We start from the raw sequence: 18,573 nt of genomic DNA on the forward strand, positions 1-18,573 counted from the left end.
GAGAGGGGGGATCCATAGCTTCCAAGTTACCCAGTTCCAGGAGGGAGATTTTTAGGTCAGTCCTTTATTTCTTTCAACCCTGTCCTGGTACATTATGAAACCTGTAGCAATGATTTCAGTGGGCAGAATCAGGAACTACAAATATCATACCGCATTATGATGTAAGTTAAAAGCTAGGACTGGCCAAAAAGTCTTTCTGGAACTGGGTAACTTGGCAACTCTGAGAGCTTTATGTCTAACATAAGAGGAATAAAATGTTTCCTAGAATAGGTGGTAGGAGAATGAAATCATAGGGCAAGCAAAGATCCTTGGCAGAAGGGATGTGAATGGAAATGCTGAGGATGGGAGTAGAATAGCAAGAGAAAATTGACAGACAAGGTACATTTCAGACCTAATCTGCCACCATGTTGTGGGCAGTAGGAGGTTTTAGTGTGCTTTACCTTGATGGCTGCCAGTAAGAAGTACTTTCTTCCCAGGCCATAATTTTTCAAGCAGCTCTCCTAGGACATGTTCATCAGGGAAGAGCAATAAATCAAAGGCGAAAGGCTACTAGCAGCTGGCAAGATTTCTATAAAGTTAATAAAATGAGAGCACCACATCTAATGAGGTCTGGGATAGGCGATCATGCATCATGGCCATGCCTGACCACTAGTGACCCTTCTTCCGCTCTGTTTGACAGAGGAAACGTGCGAGAGAAAAACATAAGTAATAGAAAATAAAGTAAAGATGTGATTACCTCTCTCCTCTTTCTTTCCTTTAAAAGAAAAAAACAAGAGAAGAAGGTACAAGATTTCAGAAGATGAATTAACACAGAGAGACAGAGGAGATACTGATAAAAAGAAATCCTGTGGAGAACAGAGAATATGCTGATATAGAGAGTCCTATGTAGGAGAAGGACACAGTGGTTGCATTAAACCAGGGGTTCTTCACCTTTTCATGCCATGGTCCCCTTGAGATTCTACTGAAACCTACAGAACCCTTCTCAGAAAAATGCATAGACATAGATTTAAACTAACTATGCTCAAATAGAACAATTGTATAAGCTGACACCTAGAGGTAGGCACCTCTTATTCACATCAAAGGTGCCATGAATTGACAGGCATCTATATGCACTAGGCACTATTCTATAAGGTAGCACCTATGTGCATGGGAATGGCATAGGCATGTCTCCCAATTATACACACATGGGCACTTTTACTAAGCTGCGGGAAAAGGGACCCTGCATTAGCAGCAGTGGCAATTTTTGCCACACACCAGAGCCCCTTTTACCACAGCAGGTAAAAAGACTGAAAAAAGAAATGGCTATGCGGTAAGTTCCCGCGCTAACTCAGCAGTAACTTGTGGCTATTTCAGGGGGGAGCACTTACCACCACCCATTTAGGTAGCAGTAAGGGCTCCCTCGCTAGCGTGGCAGTAACCGGACAATTACAACTGGGTAAACCCCTGTGGAAATATTTTTAAAATATATCCACTAACACCAGAAATGGTGCGCACTGGGGATGGAACTGCCGCCGGCACCCACCTTGGGCAGGTGGTAGTTCCAGGGTGCCATGCAGCAACCCTTTAGTAAAAGGGCCTCATAGCTTATAGAATACTATAAGTTAGGCACATCACTTGTCACTCCTAGGCATGCCAGCATGCCTACTGTTGACATGGCGTAACAAGGAGTGCCTAAACATGGGCATGCCAATGTTGACTTATATTGGTATTCTAAAATGGAATCTTGGTGCCACTGCTGGAAACAGAATACCAGGTTAGATGGACCCTTGGTCTGATCCAGTAAAGGCAACTCCTATGTTCCTGTTTTGGGTAGGAAGAAAATAAAACCAGCTCCCATCCCCATTTTATTACCTGATCCTTATAACATTGTGGGACATGAATGCCTGTACTGAAATTACAGGTTTTGGGCATACTAAGACATAGAAGACTAACAGATACATTTATATACACCCACATGCAAAAACACAGTTTTCAAGTTGTAATCCATGTAAACTTGTAGAAAATCTAAGGTGACAACCTACTTCATCAAGTAATAAAACACAGACCTGCCAAGTTACCCAGTTTCAGGAGGGAGATTTTTTTTTTTTTAATAATCCAGTTTTAACATTATCTTTCAAAAGCACTGTGCTGTTTGTGGTTCCCGATTCTGCCCACTGAAAAAAGTGCTGAAATACCCATAATGCATTTAAAAGAAATCCAGGACCAGCCTACAATTGAAAAAGAGAATAGAAAGAGACAGCAAGGAACAGGTGCTGAAGAATGAGAGAAATGTCTGTGCAAGCTGAGAAAATCCTGCCCCAGATCTTTCATTTTCTTCACCAGGCACTGATGTAGAGCTCAGCAGAGCACTGGACTATCTCCACCAGCCAAGCTCTTCAGTGTAATCCAAATCACTCTCTTTCACTACTGGGTTAATCTACAGTATAGAGGGTGAACTGTGTCCTGAAGCAAACTCAATTCCTCTGTGTAGCCTGAGTAGTTGTCCTCATGCCACTTCAGCCTTTCATCAGATCTCTTCCTTTAGATATGTAAATTGAAGCTGTTAGAAATCACAGGTTTTGACAGACACAGTGCATATTTGCAGTTGCAAATTTCAGCACGTGCATGCGCGCGCGCACACACACACACACACACACACACACACACACATACATGTCAGTTCACGTGTACCATCACCACATGCAGACACATGTGTTCATTTCAAAAACAGATCTGCTCATCTCCATCCAGACACCATACAAAACAAAAAAAAAACTAGTAGGGAAAACATTTTCTTTAAGTTTTGCACAATTGCAAAATTTATATGTAGGTCCATATATGGCTAAGCCGTGCTTTCGTATACAGATCTATTACTGCACAAAACCCTATATTTACAGCTGACTTGGTAGATTAACTGAGGATCCAGTCAGCAATCACCATGGGTGGTATGGAAATAGAAGGACAGCATCTTGGAAAAGAAATACATTTCTGAAAGAGAGCAAGAGACTCAAAGGTAGTAAGGTTAATTGGGCAAAGTAGGAGCACCTGCTACTTTTAATAATTCTGACTCACCAGCTCCAGCCATATTTAATCCGATTTGTCTTGTTGCATCACCTCATGCATGTTGAATAATGCCTCAAACTGTAAAATCTGCACCAAGAAACAGAAGGCAGGAGCAGGAGTATGAGAAAGGAAAGAAACGGAGAAAAAGGAAAATCAGGCAATGAGAAGCATGAGGGGCAAGCCTTAACAATGTCAACAAGTTACTCCTTAATAGGGATGAGTAGCCAGAAAATTTTCATTTTGTGTCATTTCCCGTGTTGTTTACTTTATTCATTCTTGTTTGGCCATTTTCTTCTTTTGTCATGTTCCAATAATAGTGCACAGTCTTTGGAAATAATGCACTCCCCCAGATTTTATATAAAGGGACATGGGACTTGATATACCACCTTTCTGAGGTTTTTTGCAACTACATTCAAAGTAGTTTACATATATTCAAGTACTTATTTTGTACCAGGGCCAATGGAGGATTAAGTGACTTGCCCAGAGTCACAAGGAGCTGCAGTGGGAATTGAACCCAGTTCCCCAGGATCAAATTCTGCTGCACTAACCACTAGGCTACTCCTAGCATGCATTAAATTGGGTGCACAACCAATTTATATGTGCTACTCGATTGAGTAACAAGCCAATTAGTATAACTGATGGATAACCAATTATCACTAATTGGCAATAATTAGAATTTACGCGTGCTTCCTTTTAGGCATATTCTAAAAAGAGGCGCATGTAAATTCCAACTTGCATAGCTGAAAAAGGGCCACCAAGAGACTGAACTAGACCTGGAGCAGGGCTGACGCCACCGGGCCCAGGGAGGGGCTGCAGCCCCCCCCCCCCCTAGATCACTGCTGCAAAATACCTTATTGGCTGGTGGGGATCCCGAGGCCCTGCCAGCAGAAGACATCTTCCAGTGCTGCTTTTCTGCCGATTGCTTGCCCCTGCGGCTGCTTTTTCTCTCAGGACATGCTCGGTTTCGAAACCGAGCATGCGCCGTGAGAGGAAAAGCAGCCACTCAGCTGGGCAGAAGAGCAGCGCTGGAGTTGCTCCTCTGGGTCCTCCTCAGCCTCCAAGGGGGTCCCGGCCATGACACCAGAGTTCTCTCTCTCCTGCGGGTCCCGACAGGAGTAGGAGAGAGAGACCCTGCCGCATCTTACTATAGACACAGTTTATAAAATAGTGCTACACGCGTTATTGTGATGCGCCTAAATAACTCTTTATTTCCTGATTGTCCATACTAATTTATCATGATTTGAAGTTTTAATATTCCTGATTGTTCAAGCTAGTTTATCACGAATGAAGTTTAATCCAATACCTTTTATTTCTTATTATGAAAATGAACTTTCTTTAACTGAATACCTAACCCACTCTGTCTCCTCCACCTTAACTATGTATTTCTATTTTTCCGGAATTGGTGATCACCATTACGGAACAATGTAAGCCACATTGAGCCTGCAAATAGGTGGGGAAATGTGGGATACAAATGCTACAAATAAATAAATAAATTTAAAATGTGTTATATAGAATCTTGTCCACTATGTGATAGGAGGGCACACTATTTCAGAAAAGGCTGCACTCTTTTCCTGAATTTGTGAATATGCACTATTTTGCACTTGTTCAATGGCTCACACATATGTGGTGGTTCCAGTATCAAGAAAGAGTGAATACAATTTCAACATAGCGCACACTATTTCCACATAGCGAATGACAGTACTCAAAAGGGACTACATTCAGTAAATGACACCCAAATGTAAGTGCCGAAAAATCTATGCTGAGCGCTGTTTTATAAATGGCACTCTGAGTTGGGCACTGTTTGTAGAATAGCACACAGTGCCGGGATCTGTGTCCAGCTTTGTGAGGGAGGATTTATACCAGTTGAAACCTGGTGTAAATCCTTGCATTAAAAGATATGTGTACCAGGGGCGTAGCCAGACTTCGGCAGGAGAGGGGGCCAGAGCCCGAGGTGAGGGGGCGCATTTTAGCCCCCCCCCCCCCAGCCACTGCCAACTTTGACGACCCCTGCTGACGACCCTTTCAACCCCCCCTCCTGCTGCCAACCCTCCCCTGCCATCGCCGTGAGTTACCTTTGCTGGCAGGGTCCCCAATCCCCGCCAGCCGAGGAGGTCCTCTTCTTCCTCCAAAGGCTTCGTTCTCTTTCTGAAGTCCTGCACGTAGAACATGCAGGACATCAGACTCACAGAAACAGAATGAAGCCTTGCAGATCAGCTGATCTGCAAGGCTTCGTTCTGTTTCTGTGAGTCTGACGTCCTGCACGTACAACAACGTGCAGGATGTCAGAAACAGAACGAAGCCTTCGGAGGAAGAAGAGGACCACCTCGGCTGGCGGGGATTGGGGACCCCGCCAGCAAAAGTAGCCCACGGCGATGGCGGGGGAGGGTTGGCAGCGGGAGGGGGGTTGAGAGGGTCATCAGCGGGGGGTCCAGGGCCAAATCTACGGGGTCCCAGGCCCCCCTGGCCCCACATACAGTATCTACGCCACTGATGTGTACTCATCTTTATAGAGTAGCACTTAGGAAGATGCAAATGCAATTGCAGTAATTAGTTGTTAGCACCCAATTATTACTAGTTATCAGCTTGTTACGTAATTAAAATGTGTGTCCAACTTGCCCAAAATTGGGCACACAATTTTGGGCGTCATATATAGAATCTGGGGGAAAATGTTTTTTCTACTCATTTTCATTTGGTAATAACATGAATTAACATAGGATGCATCACTAGCATTTCCTATATGGCAAACGAGAGCCAATCTCTACTTCTTAATGTCCTTTCCTTTCTGTAACCAAAGGCAGCTAGCTCGTCATACATGAGACATCAGTCCTACTTCCTAGATATCGTGTCACGGCTCAGGGAAGATGAGCCCTTGGGCCAGCGCCGGGCACCAGCTAGTGGCAGGTGAGTCACTTGGGCTAGGCACAATACTAGGTGAAGAACTAGGCAAAGCCAGCTCGGACTGAAGAAAGGCAAGGCTGGCAAGGTAGGTTGGAGATATGGCAAGGCTGATACTGGAGACAAGGCAGCAAGGCTGGGTCTGGAGACAAATCACGGCTGGGGCTGGAGACAAGGCAGGAATAGAACTGGAGGCAAGGCAGGGTGGGAACAGAAGACAGGCAGACAGGAACTGGAGGCCAGCAAGCAGGAACTGGAGACAGGGTGTGGAAATGGGAGAGTCATGGGCAGGGGCGCAGCTACGTGGGGCCACGAGGGCCTGGGCCCCCGTAGATTTGGTCCTGGACCCCCCTGCCGATGACCCTCTCGACCCCCCCTCCCGCCGCCAACCCTCCCCCGCCGTCGCCGTGGGCTACCTTTGCTGGCGGGGGACCCCACCCCCGCCAGCCGAGGTCCTCTTGCTTCCCGCGGAAGGCTTCGTTCTGTTTCCAGACGTCAGACTCACAGACACGGAACAAAGCCTTGCAGATCAAGGCTTTGTTCTGTTTCAGTGAGTCTGACATCCTGCACATACAACATGCAGAACATCAGAAACAGAACGAAGCCTTGCGCAGGAAGCAAGAGGACCTCGGCTGGCGGGGATCGGGGTCCCTCACCAGCAAAGGTAGGCGATGACTGAGGCGGCGGGGAAGGGTTGGCGGCGGGAGGGGGTCGAGAGGGTCGTCGGCAGGAGGGCAAAGTCAGTGATGGCAGCGGCGGCAGCGGGGGGTGGCAATGGCGGAGGGGGTCGGCTGTGCCGGGGGGGGGGCTAGAATGTGCCCGTTCACCTGGGCTCTGGACCCCCCTCCTGCCGAAGTCTGGCTACGCCCCTGGTCATGGGCACATCAGGGGCATTTCTTTCAGTTACAAGTGTAATTATTGAATAAGGTTGGATCTGTGCCTAACTTAGGTGCAAGCATTTGCACCACGTTTCTCTTGGTGTAAATCAGACATATGTTGAAATCATGTGGTCCCCTGCTGAGGGCATCTGATGTAGGAGGTCAGAAAAAGCCAGGGCTAGAGGAATGGGCTGTGGACAAGGTCAGCAGGGTGAATATCCACTAGAGTTAACCAAAATGTGTATTATTTATTTTATAAAGCACTAGAACAGAGCACAAATGAACATTATTATCCTGCCCACCCTTATCAGAAAGCTATAGCACACAGATTCCAGGAGAATGGGCTGGGCTAGTGGTGACTCTGTAGGGGCTAATTGAGGCTTCACCATAAATGACTAAAGAGAACCAGGAAGTGGAGGTGGGAGGAGGAGGGACAGAGAACAGCGAGGGGGCAGAGACATGGAACAGAATGTACAACAGATCTGAAGAAGCTCCTTCTGAAAAACATTTTTTTTTAATTCTCTCTTTGATTTCACAATACATACAAAAAAAATCAATATCTTTTTCTTGGATGTTCAGCTCAGCATTTCTTTTAAGCTGCTGCACTTCTCCTTTCAAACCCTTCGATGCAGTTTGTACCAACCTGCTGTAAATAAGGATTGAGAGGTTGTTAGCAATGGAAGATGGGTTTTGCTGAGAGGGTAATTGATGCCTGGAGGGATAGACGCAGAAGGTGAGCAGTAAGAGGGAGGGAGGAAGAAGAGGGAGGACCATGACCATTAGGGAAGAAGATGATTGGCAGGGCTAGTTCTAGACATGATGGGGCCCAGGGTAGATGATAGGGAGGGGGCCCAAAACATGCTTGCAGATTGTCCCTCTTTCAACCTCAGGCAGGTTAGGGTCCCCCAGTGTCATGGGGGCCTAGGGCAATTGCCCTGTTTTCCCACCCCTAAGGCCAGCTCTGATGACTGGAGGTCAAGCTCTGGGGTCTACAGTGACCAAATAGGCAGGAAGAAACCAAGCAGGCTGAGTGCATCAAAAGCTCCTTATCTGCTAACCACATATGTTTTTATTAGTGAAAGGCCTTCACTCCAGTGATACTTTGGTATTTAAGCACCTAACACTACTGACCCTGACTTGAGGCAAAACTGGAAGAGAAGCTACCTGAGACAGAGGCTACCAACACTTCCAGGAGGGGCCCCAGATGAAAGGTCACAGGGGACACTCAAATGTGTTTTATAATAGCAGATCAACTCCAAGGCAGTAGTGTGGCTTTAAAAATTTTGTGAAAATCACCATCAAATTTGCATCATTAAACTTATGAAAATCATTGCATTTTGGTTTGGGGATGTTGGGGCTTATTGTGAAAACCTTACTTGGGTGTTTATGCAGGTAGCACGGCTGAATCTGCCTAAGTGGGTTTTCAACTGACTAAAGGACATTTGCCTGTTAAATCTATAAATGTACGCACACAATTTCACACAGCACGCAAAGCTGCACACACGTTATAGAATAATGTCAGTTGTGTGTAATTTAATAGCTTAATTAGCTGTTAATTGGCATTAACAACCAACTGGCAAAAATTGGTCTTAACTGGAGTTACTTGATGCTAATTAGCAGTTGCGCACATAACTGACATTAGTTGGTATTCTATCAATTGAGACACAAAATCCAGAACACACAATTGCATGGGGGGGTGGTCAGGGGCATGTCTAGCAGTAAAGCACATAGATTATAGAATACTAGCATTTATGTATCTAATTGCCACAGTTAGGCACAAGCATTTACGTCAGCCATAGAGCCAGCCTAAGTGCTATTGTCTAAAGTTAAATGTGTAAATGTGGACTTATGCTAGTATTCTATAATGGCAATTGTGTGTGCAATTGCTGATATAAAATTCATGCTTAGCATGCATCATCCCAATGCATACCTTTAGGCAATCTATAGAGAATTATCCCCTTGGGAGTTAAATTTACAAAAGTATTTTTGCATTTACAGTATATCAGTGGCATAGCTACAGGTGGACCTGGGCGGTGCTTCACTCACCTCTCTCCATCTCTTATCTCTAATCCCTTCCCTCCTCTCCCTCCTTGGTGTATTTCAGAGGTGGCCGGTGGCCGCAGCAATTCATATTGGCTACCTGTGCTGGCCCCACAGGCTTCTCTCTGATGTGTCACAACTTCACTGATGTCACTTCCTGTTTCCTCACTGGTGGGACGTGACGGAGGGAAGCCTGCCGGGGCTAGTGCAGACAGCAAAAATGAATCACTGTGGCCGCCAGACGCCTCTGAGGTACACTGGGGGGGGGGGTTTAAAGAGAGGGGCAGTTATCGGTCCACAGGCAGATGGGGGAGAAAGAGAGGGAGAGATGTGGGATGCCAGGGGGCTGAGAAGAAGGATGAAAAACTCTTGCATTTTATATATCTATGGTGGGGGGTGTGGAAGGGTACACCCAATTAACTCTGGGTCCATCCATACTACCAGGTCTGGCTATGCCACTCGTGTATATGCCAATATAAATGTGAATATTGCCTTTTAATTGAAATCATTTTATTGATGACTGAACTAAAAACAAAACAAGAATAAAAAAAAATATTGTTGTCATCTTAATTTTTCTTAGTAACATCATAATCCCTTTTATGTCATTTTATTTTTTAACCTGTTGTAATTTCACAGTCACCATGGTGAGAATTTGGAGCTTCCAAGTTACCCAGTTCCAGAAGGGAGATTTTAAGCCAGTTCCGGATTTCTGCCAACTTCATTTTTTGGACTGAGCATAATGGGATGTGCAGCTCGATTCCCACTGTAGCTCCTTGTGACTCTGGGCAAGACACTTAACCCTCCTCCATTGCCCCAGCTACAAAATAAAAACTGTATATAATATGTAAAACAGTTTGATTGTAACCACAGAAAATCAATATATCAAATCCCATTCCCTTACCATTTATGTAAACCCTTCAGGATGTACATTTGTTAACAAGCATTTGGTTAATTACCCTGTATTCAGTTTATTAATGTGTGTTTAAAAAATGTTATCCATGCAAAATTGATTTAGCACACACTAACCTACAAATTAATACATGTACAACAGATTTGCAGAAAACAAACAGGCAGACAATCCAAAAGATCCAGAATCAATGAAAAGACGGCAGATCATGAAGATGAAAAGCGCTGCTGCTATCTGAACAGAAGTCTTTTCCGGTAGGTGATACACTTTGATTACATCTCTGAGTCTTAACAGCCCTTGACGAAGCCCTTAGTAGGGCAAAACATGGTTGTATCGGGCTTTTAACTCTTTACTTTATATGTGGCAAATATATTTTGGTGGTTTTGGTTTTTATCCTCACGATCTGCTGTTTTGTCATTGACAAATGATTTGCTTGCATGAAAAGCTTTGAAGGTGCGTTAAAAACTATTGGATCAATATTCAGCCCCCACAGTCAGCAAAAACAGTGGCCATGATGGTCAAAACTTATCTGGATATTCAGCGCCACTATCTGGATAAGGTAGACTCCACCGGAACCTACGGAGTAAGTGCTCACTTAACTGTGGAAGTTAGGCGCATAACTGCCAGTATTCTAGAAGATGTGCATGTGTGAGTTCTAGGCATGCCCCTGACCTGCCCATGCACCTCCCATTTCCACACACCCCTTGCAGTTGAGTGCTATAGATTTTCCCCTGGCTTCTATAAAGGTCACTCAAATTGGGTATGATCCTGGGTTGTGCGTGTAACTAAATTAGTTAATGAGCCATTAGCACTCAGTAATTGGCTGCTAACAATCAGTTAGTGGCATTAATTGGCACTAATTTGTAGTTGCGTGTGCAACTGCCTATGCACGATTTTATAAAGATATGCACCTAAATTTTCTTGCGTGTTACCGAAAAGGGGGTGTAGCCATGGGAGGGGAATGGGTAGGTCATTAGTGTTCTCAAAAGTTACACGTAGTGTTCCAGAACTGGGGGGATGCATGCCCAACTTGCATGCCAGGATTTATAACTGGTTTCAGCAGGCATAAGTCCCGGCACCGTATTTTAGTTCCAGGAATTGGCGCTTCACACTATTCTATAGAGGGTGCTCATCCCACAGTGCCCTAGAATAACACTGATCACCAATTTCTTTTCTGGCACTCAAATTTGGGTGCCATTTACTGAATTTTGCCGTCTGTGTGTGCATCTCTTAGAATACTGACTAAGGGCAGTACATGTCAATTAACACCAATAATAGCCAATTATTGGCTAACACCAATTAGCAGCTTGATTTTATATGCGCGACTGCCCTTATTCTATCACATGCGTTCAACTTTGCACACTAATTATAAAGTTGGGTGTACAAGTTTCTAGAACAGGGGTGTCCAACCTCGGCCCTCGCCAAGTCGAGTTTTCAGATTTCCCCAATGAATATGCATGATATCTATTTACATACAATGGAGGCAGTGCACACAAATAGATCTCATGCATATTCATTGAGAAAATCCTGCAAACCTACTACTACTACTACTTATCACTTCTATAGTGCTACAAAGCATATGCGTACACCATACATGAAAAGACAGTCCCTGCTCAAAGAGCTCACAATCTAAATAGGACAGGCAAACAAACAGAACTAAGAGGTAAGGGAATTAAAGAGATGGGGATAAAAGGGTACAGGGCAAGTGAGTAGTGGTAAGGAGTCAAAAGCAGCGTTAAAGAGGTGGGTTTTTAGCCTGGAGTTGAAAACGGCCAAAGATGGGGCTAGACGTACAGGCTCGGGAAGTCTATTCCAGGTGTGAGGTGCAGCGAGATAAAAGGAACGGAGTCTGGAATTAGCAGTAGAGGAGAAGGGGACAGACAAGAGAGATTTATCCACAGAACAGAGTACCCGAGGGGGGGGGGGACGTAGGAAGAGACCAGAGTGGAGAGGTACTGGAGAGCGGTAGAGTGAATGCACTTATAGGTCAGTAAGAGAAGTTTGAATTGAATGCGGAAGCGGATAGGGAGCCAGTGAAGTGACTTGAGGAGAGGGCTAATGTGAGCATAGCGACTCTGGCAGAAAATGAGTCGCGCAGCAGAGTTTTGGACTGATTGAAGAGGAGAGAGATGGCTAAGTGGGAGACCGGTGTGAAGCAGGTTGCAATAATCTAGGCGAGAGGTGATAAGAGTGTGGATAAGGGTTTTGGTAGAGTGCTCAGTGAGGAAGGGACGGATTTTGCTGATGTTATAGAGAAAGAAACCTGAGTGGATTGCAGCCCTCAAGGACCAAGGTTGGACAACCCTGTTCTAGAATTAGGGGATTCATGTTGAGACAGTCTGTAAGGATATTCAAAGGCACTATTCGGATAGTATCTCTGAATATCCCAGTCAGCAGCACTGATCTGCATAACAAGCACTATTATCCAGATAAATGTTTTTGAATGCTGACCCATTTATTTTTTTTGGCTTTTGCACATCCCTATTGAACTTGCTGTTTAAGAATATCTGTGTTGAACTAACAAGAGAAATGTGGTCTTGCTAACCCAAGTTAAGAACCTTACACGTTGATTACAACAAATGCATTCAGCCGCACTTATGGAAAATGACAGGAAGAGGCAGTGACTGCAAAGCAAAAGGAAGTGGAAAAAGAACTGAAACAGTGAGTGAGGGGAGGGGAGAAAAAGAAGAGTGAGGCATGGGAAGAAAGAAGCCTGGGGAAAAGGAATTTTCTAGAACGAACTTGAGTAACCTTCAGATACGGCTGCTTGTTGAGCCAGCCCTGGTAGCATGACTGCAGCACTGTGGTGCAAGGGACAGCAGAGCTTAGACATACCAGGGTCCTGTGTGGGGAATGTGGTGAGCTGGCTGTCACTGCTATGCCAACCCAATTGCCTCAGGTACAAACTTAGATTGTGAGCCCTCCTGGGACAGAGAAATATCCAGTGTACCTGAATGTAACTCACCTTGAGCTACTACTGAAAAAGGTGTGAGCAAAATCTAAATAAATAAAAATGCTGTCTGAGCCAACAACAGACCCCATGGGAAGGCACCTAGTGGACTTTCTTCCAAGGGTTTAATTATAATAAGATGCTCAAAACTTTGGCACAATACAAGCCTTTACACTGTTGAGAAAGAGCTTCCCAATGCTCAGCGCTTATGGTATGCAAATTGTTAGCGCTGAGCATAGGAAAGTAAGGAGGGGGGGGGACGTGCCCAGCACATACACACAAGACCTCTGTGTCCTTGTGCTGCTGCAGCTCCTTCCTACACTGTGTGGCTGAAAGAGACCTGAGGTGTGTGTTCTTCTGTCTCTAATGAAGGTCTGTTCTGCTTTAGGTTCCTCTTGGTAAGATTTACATTTTTGTTGGCAGTGCTGATTATTGTTTTCTGCTGGGCTTCCCAGTATCGTAACGCATCTAGCAGTTCTTTAGTCTTGCCCATCTTTTTGACTCTGTAACCCCCCTGCATGAAGGATGCAATCATTGAGTAATTCTAATATTGGCAGCCAAGATCTATAGTCAAACTCCAGTCAACCTCTGTGAATGCATTTTTTTGCCCAGTCACAAAACAAAGCCTTACATAAGAACATAAGAATAGCCATAATGGGTCAGACCAATGGTCCATCTAGTCCAGTACCCTGTTTCCAACAGTGGCCAATACAGGTCACAAGTACCTGGCAGAAACCCAAATAGTAACCTTCCCTAGCTGCTGTGAATATTCAAATACTCTTTGTTTTGAATTCGGATGTCTAACTCTCCTGAGTGGCTGACCACTGTACTATGTTTCCTGCTGCTAGGTAATATGGCTGACACATTTATTTAATAGCAGCAGTATGCAAAAACAGAGGCTGCCAAAGAAGATATAAAAGTTTTATTAATCCATAGCTAATCAAAGGCCAATGGAAGATATATAATGGTAGCATTTACAGGCCATATTGAATATGAATATTTTTTTTTTGTTTCCAAAACTCTAGTGTAGGAGGGGGAGAGAGACTGGAGAGACTGTAGCCCTAACACCCTAATGCTAGCTCCGAGCTGGTGTAGGAATTACAGCAGTAGGAACGCCCTCATGAGGCGCACACTTCTCTGAGCATTGGGATTGACTACGGAAGGACTTCGTCAGCATGCTCATTGTGCTGTGAGCTGGCAAGCTCATTAGTTCATGTGCTCGTTTGCTCTCAGTATTCGGCGCTAGCAAATTCAGTCACTAGTCTGGCGCTAATGGCCTCTAGCACCCGCATACCTCGGATACAGTGGGCATATTTCTGTCTCTGGAGGGGAGGTTTGACTTGCCGAAGATCACAAGGAACCTGGGATGGGGTGATTATAAAAAGAAAAACTGTGTGTGTGGGGGGGAGGGAGGGATTAGTCCTTTTTTTCTTCACAGCTTGAGGCATGATTCATATTTTGACTTTAATACATGTTTCCAATTTGGATAATTATACATTGATTTATTTCTAACTTCCAAAATTAAATTGAAATAGATCACACACAGAGAGACAACAAAGACAGAAGTGCTAATGCCAGGGATAAGACTCTGGACAGAGAGATAGAGAGAGAGAGGTGGGGATAGGGGAGAGGAAGGGAGAAAGAGAAAGGAAGATAAGAAGAGCTGAGTCAGGAGGAGAGGGAGTTAGCAAGAGAAACAGGGATGGAAAAGACCAGCGTGAGACAAGAAGGAAGACAGATTTTCAGAAGTCTAAAATAAGATTCTCAGGGACCCTGCTGGAGAAACAGAAGATTGTCTTAAAGCTACTGCAAAGGCAGCAAGCAGCAGTACAATGCAGAAAGCCCAAGGAGGAGTTCTGTAGACTCTTCGAGATTCCGAGTGTCTGAGATGTGGCTAGCTATAGATCTCAAAAACAAAAAGCTGGAAGGCAGATTACTCTGATACAGAAAGACATGTACTGGGGCAGACAAATGATTCAGCTTGGAAGCAGAAGGAGATAGATCCAGGAGAGCTCAATGGGTGTGGTGAAGAAGGAGACAGCCTGGGTATAGAGAGAGCAGCGGGCATCTAAGATACAGAGAGTGAAACCTGAATGCCTACGCAGACACACACAGACAAAGGAAACAGACTCTTGCACAGAGGCACACAGAGATAAATATAAATAGCCATACACACAGTTAGGATGGCACATACATGCAGGTACACAAAAACATAAATATTCGCAGGCATTCAGACACACACGGAGCCATGCATGGAAAAGAAGGTGCATAAGCACTGGGCACAGCTGGTCCACCTCCGTACCTGCCTGCCTGGGAAGGGTGAGTCGGTGAAGAAGAGACCGGGCTCTCTGTCGGTGGGTGGAGGGCTCTTTGTGTGCTGGGAGGGAGGCGGCTGCACATGCTTCACGATCCACGCAGTGGCCTCAGCGTGGGGCTGCTGGCTCCACTCCTGGAAGCAGCGACAGCCCCCGAGTGACTCACCCAGATGTGCTCCCACACTACTCAGCCTGTGCGTATGTGTGTGTGTGTGTGTGTGTGCGCGCGCGCGCGCGTTCTTTTCTCCTGGAGTCCCCTCCACCCCCTCTTCATTTTCATTCTGCTCATGCCATCTCTTCCCAGCGTGTGTCTGTAGATGAAGAGGGAGCAGCAAAGGCTCTTTGTCTCTATGGTAATTGGACCGCAGAGGCTCTGTAGCGGCTGCCCGAGATTTCTCCTTGATTTCGGCACTGGATTTCTTATTCTTCTGTAATTCTACAGCTGTGACTTCAATGCATGAGGTTGGCTTAAGTAAAAAAAAAAAAATATATATATATATATATATATATATATATATATATAAATTATCAAGCAACTGTTCAACACTTAATAACCAATTCAATCTTTATTAATTATCAAAAAATATATATAGATATATTAGATATATTTCTTTTTCTAACCATTTGTGGATTCCTTTCATTTGAATATATCAAGGTCAGGGGAGATTACAGATTGGGGGAGCAACAAAAATGAGGAATCTAGGATACTAGCAGAAAGTGTGACATCAGTTAAGCCCATGCTCCCTTCCCTTAAATCAAGAACCAGCTTTGAAAAGTGAAAAAGTCATTAATACAATGTTTGAAGTCTGCTATCCCAAAGATTCATTTCCACGCACAGGTTGGTAGAGCTAAATCCATCTGTTTCAAAATGATAAAACAGGGACACACACGCGAGTGCGCGCACTTAAACCACACACATTTATTAGGAGAAAAGTGACACTTTATTCCTCCTCCTCCACCTTCTGAATCACCAGCTTTGAAAAGTCAAAGCGTCAGATGTTCTCCCTAACACTTACCTTTACAGAAAGTTTGATGTAGCTAGGTCTGACTGTTCCATTAATAAGAGGAACACGCATATACACACTTTATGCCATCTGTTAGGCTCCTCTGTTTTACCGAGCTAAAGTTAACAAAGAGGTAAGAAGCCTAACATTTAAAAGAATTGTCTATGGCATTCAGAAGAATAAGTGATGAGCAACAGGAAAAAATTTGCAGGGGACGCTTTGTCTTTGGTTATTTAAGAAGGAAGCTAAAGGATTCTAGAGTACATACCTAGGCACAGCCTGCCCTTACTCAGTTATCAGCAGACTTTCTAATCTCCACTTGGTGTTACATTTCTTTCCTTTTATTACTTGAGGGTTCTGTTTCTCTCTCATTCTTTCCCCTTCTTGCAAAGGAGTGTGTAGGGAGCTGGGGGTCAATGCAGCCTGCTCTTCACAGTGACTAAGTCCGCATGCGGCTGGGTTTTCTGAGGGTCTCATTCACCGTGGTGACTCAGCCGATAAATTGGTACTTCAGAAATGAACGCTGTCCTCCTCACTGGACTGGAATAGTTATGGTATGCAAATGCCAAGGGAAGTCATTCCAGGACTCAATGTCAATGACTGGATTATTGTAGAGGGGGAAATGGGGCTCAACCTAAAAGGAGTAGGGTTGATATAACTGCTCTAGTATTAAATGCAAACTAGAAGGACTTCAGAAGTGACCCTTATATGAAGAGCCCTGGATTTTGATTGGAGAGGGGGTCATGTGTTCCTCAGTGTGTTCTTATATCCATAACATAGAGCACTAATCATGACCCAGGGGGATAAATCCAAATAATTAAAATATCAGGGGGGGGGGGGTCCTCTGATATTTTCTTTTCTGGTTAGATGTCTCTGCAGAGAATACACAAAATGAGGTTACTTACCTGTAACAGGGGCTGTCCTTAGACAGCAGGATAAGTCAGTCAGACATGGGTAATGTCATCTGACAGCTCCATGAATGGATTAGCTCTCCTAAAGCTCAGAATAGCCTTTTTTTCAGGCCTTTCTGAGCATGTGCAGGCCATCACCAGCCCCCAGCCCCACCCATTTCCTCTCCAGTCTATTCTATAGCTATTGGCAGGTTCATCCAAGAGGGGAGGTAGACGGGTTTGTGTGGCTGACTTATTCTGTTGTCCATGGAGAACCTCTTTTACAGATAAGTAACCTCACTTTCTCCAAGGACAAGCAGGATGAGTCAGCCACACATGGGTGACTCCCCAGCTGAGGGTTGTGAAGGGTTGAACAACTCACTGCCCCTTCATAGCACTTGTAGTGTTCTGTGGTAGGATGAGGCTGCCTGAAGGAGATCAAAGTCTGCGAAAAAAAAAGACCTCAAGGTTCCATCAAAGGGACAACCCATGAAGAAGGTCAATGTCCAACAGGGACAGGAATAGGTGTCAGGGCATGCATGTAAATGCACCTGAGACCAGAGAAAGCTCTGTCAGAATTTCAAGGATCATAGTTAAAAGGAGGCTGGCAATGGGGCATCTGCATGGAGCTGCAATGGGAAATGTCTGGCTTTAAGGATGTGGAGTGGGTAAGGGAAGTGAGAGACTAGACAGAGTCAGGTGGAGTCACTGTGAACACCATGAGGCTCCTGATCGACCTCCTGATCCTTTGATCATATACTCCTATGCCCCCCAATATTATCCTCCACCTGCAACCATCCAGTGCCCTTTTCTGATACCCCCAGCCCCCCTAATCACAGACATCTTTGATCTCCCAACCCTCCCCAATCACAGATCCCCTGTGGGGGAGGGCTGGGAGGGGGATCTGGACCTGTAGGAGAGGGCTGGGAGGGGGTCTTCGTCAAGGGGATGAGAGGGGTTCTGGACCTTGCCAAGAGGAGGTGGAAGGGGTAGGTATGGCCTTGCTGGGAAGTGGGAGAGGGTCTTGCCTAGGGGGCTCAGGACATGGACACAGGATTTTTGTGAATATCAGCCAGGACCTGCATAAGGTTCTGGGGGCTTATCACTCTCTTGTCGCCTCCTGAGATTTAATGCTGGTGCCCAGAAATGGCCTCATATTGAATGTCAGGATCTCATGTAGCCTGTGACAGTCAGTGTTTTTTAAAAACAACTTGGACCTTCACTAGCTGAATATTAACTAGAAAGTTTTTTTAATGTCGGTTTGCAAGGGGGTTCACACCCCATTCATCTACCATAGAGTATATACATTCAACATGTATGCGCTGCCCATCCAGCTAGAGTACAGCACTTTAGACAGATAACTACAGATAGACCTACGAACATGAACTAAAAGAAGAAATGGACCAAAGGAAAAAATGTGCCAAGTTCAGTCTGTCTGATACATGTTGGCACAATTCATTAGGCTGAGGCTGTTCTGAGCCTAGTTGTACAATACAATTGCATCCTGTTGCATTTTCCATAGGTATACTGGTGCTATAGCAGAAACCAGTCCTAGAACTCATACAGTCTTACTGGCAGAGGCTGAAATGGAGACAGCAAAGATCTCAACAGACTAATCAATCTTCCTTCACATTTGTGAAGGTCAGAGCAAC

General features: G+C 45.0%; 1 long non-coding RNA gene across 2 annotated transcripts; it reads right to left on the bottom strand.

Moving 5' to 3' along the window:
* Positions 1 to 2,824: 2,824 nt before the first annotated feature.
* LOC115481318 lies at positions 2,825 to 9,550 on the bottom strand. 2 transcript variants are annotated; one of them, XR_003943950.1, is made up of 3 exons: positions 9,526 to 9,550; positions 3,052 to 3,129; positions 2,825 to 2,967 (listed from the first exon to the last, which is right to left on the bottom strand). It is a non-coding gene; the product is annotated as an uncharacterized LOC115481318 (long non-coding RNA). The 2 variants fall into 2 exon arrangements; XR_003943949.1 differs by lacking the exon at positions 9,526 to 9,550 and adding an exon at positions 9,475 to 9,525.
* Between the last annotated feature and the right edge of the window lie 9,023 nt (positions 9,551 to 18,573).

The sequence above is a fragment of the Microcaecilia unicolor genome, chromosome 12 (genome assembly GCF_901765095.1).
Source record: "Microcaecilia unicolor chromosome 12, aMicUni1.1, whole genome shotgun sequence".
Classification (NCBI taxonomy): domain Eukaryota; kingdom Metazoa; phylum Chordata; class Amphibia; order Gymnophiona; family Siphonopidae; genus Microcaecilia; species Microcaecilia unicolor.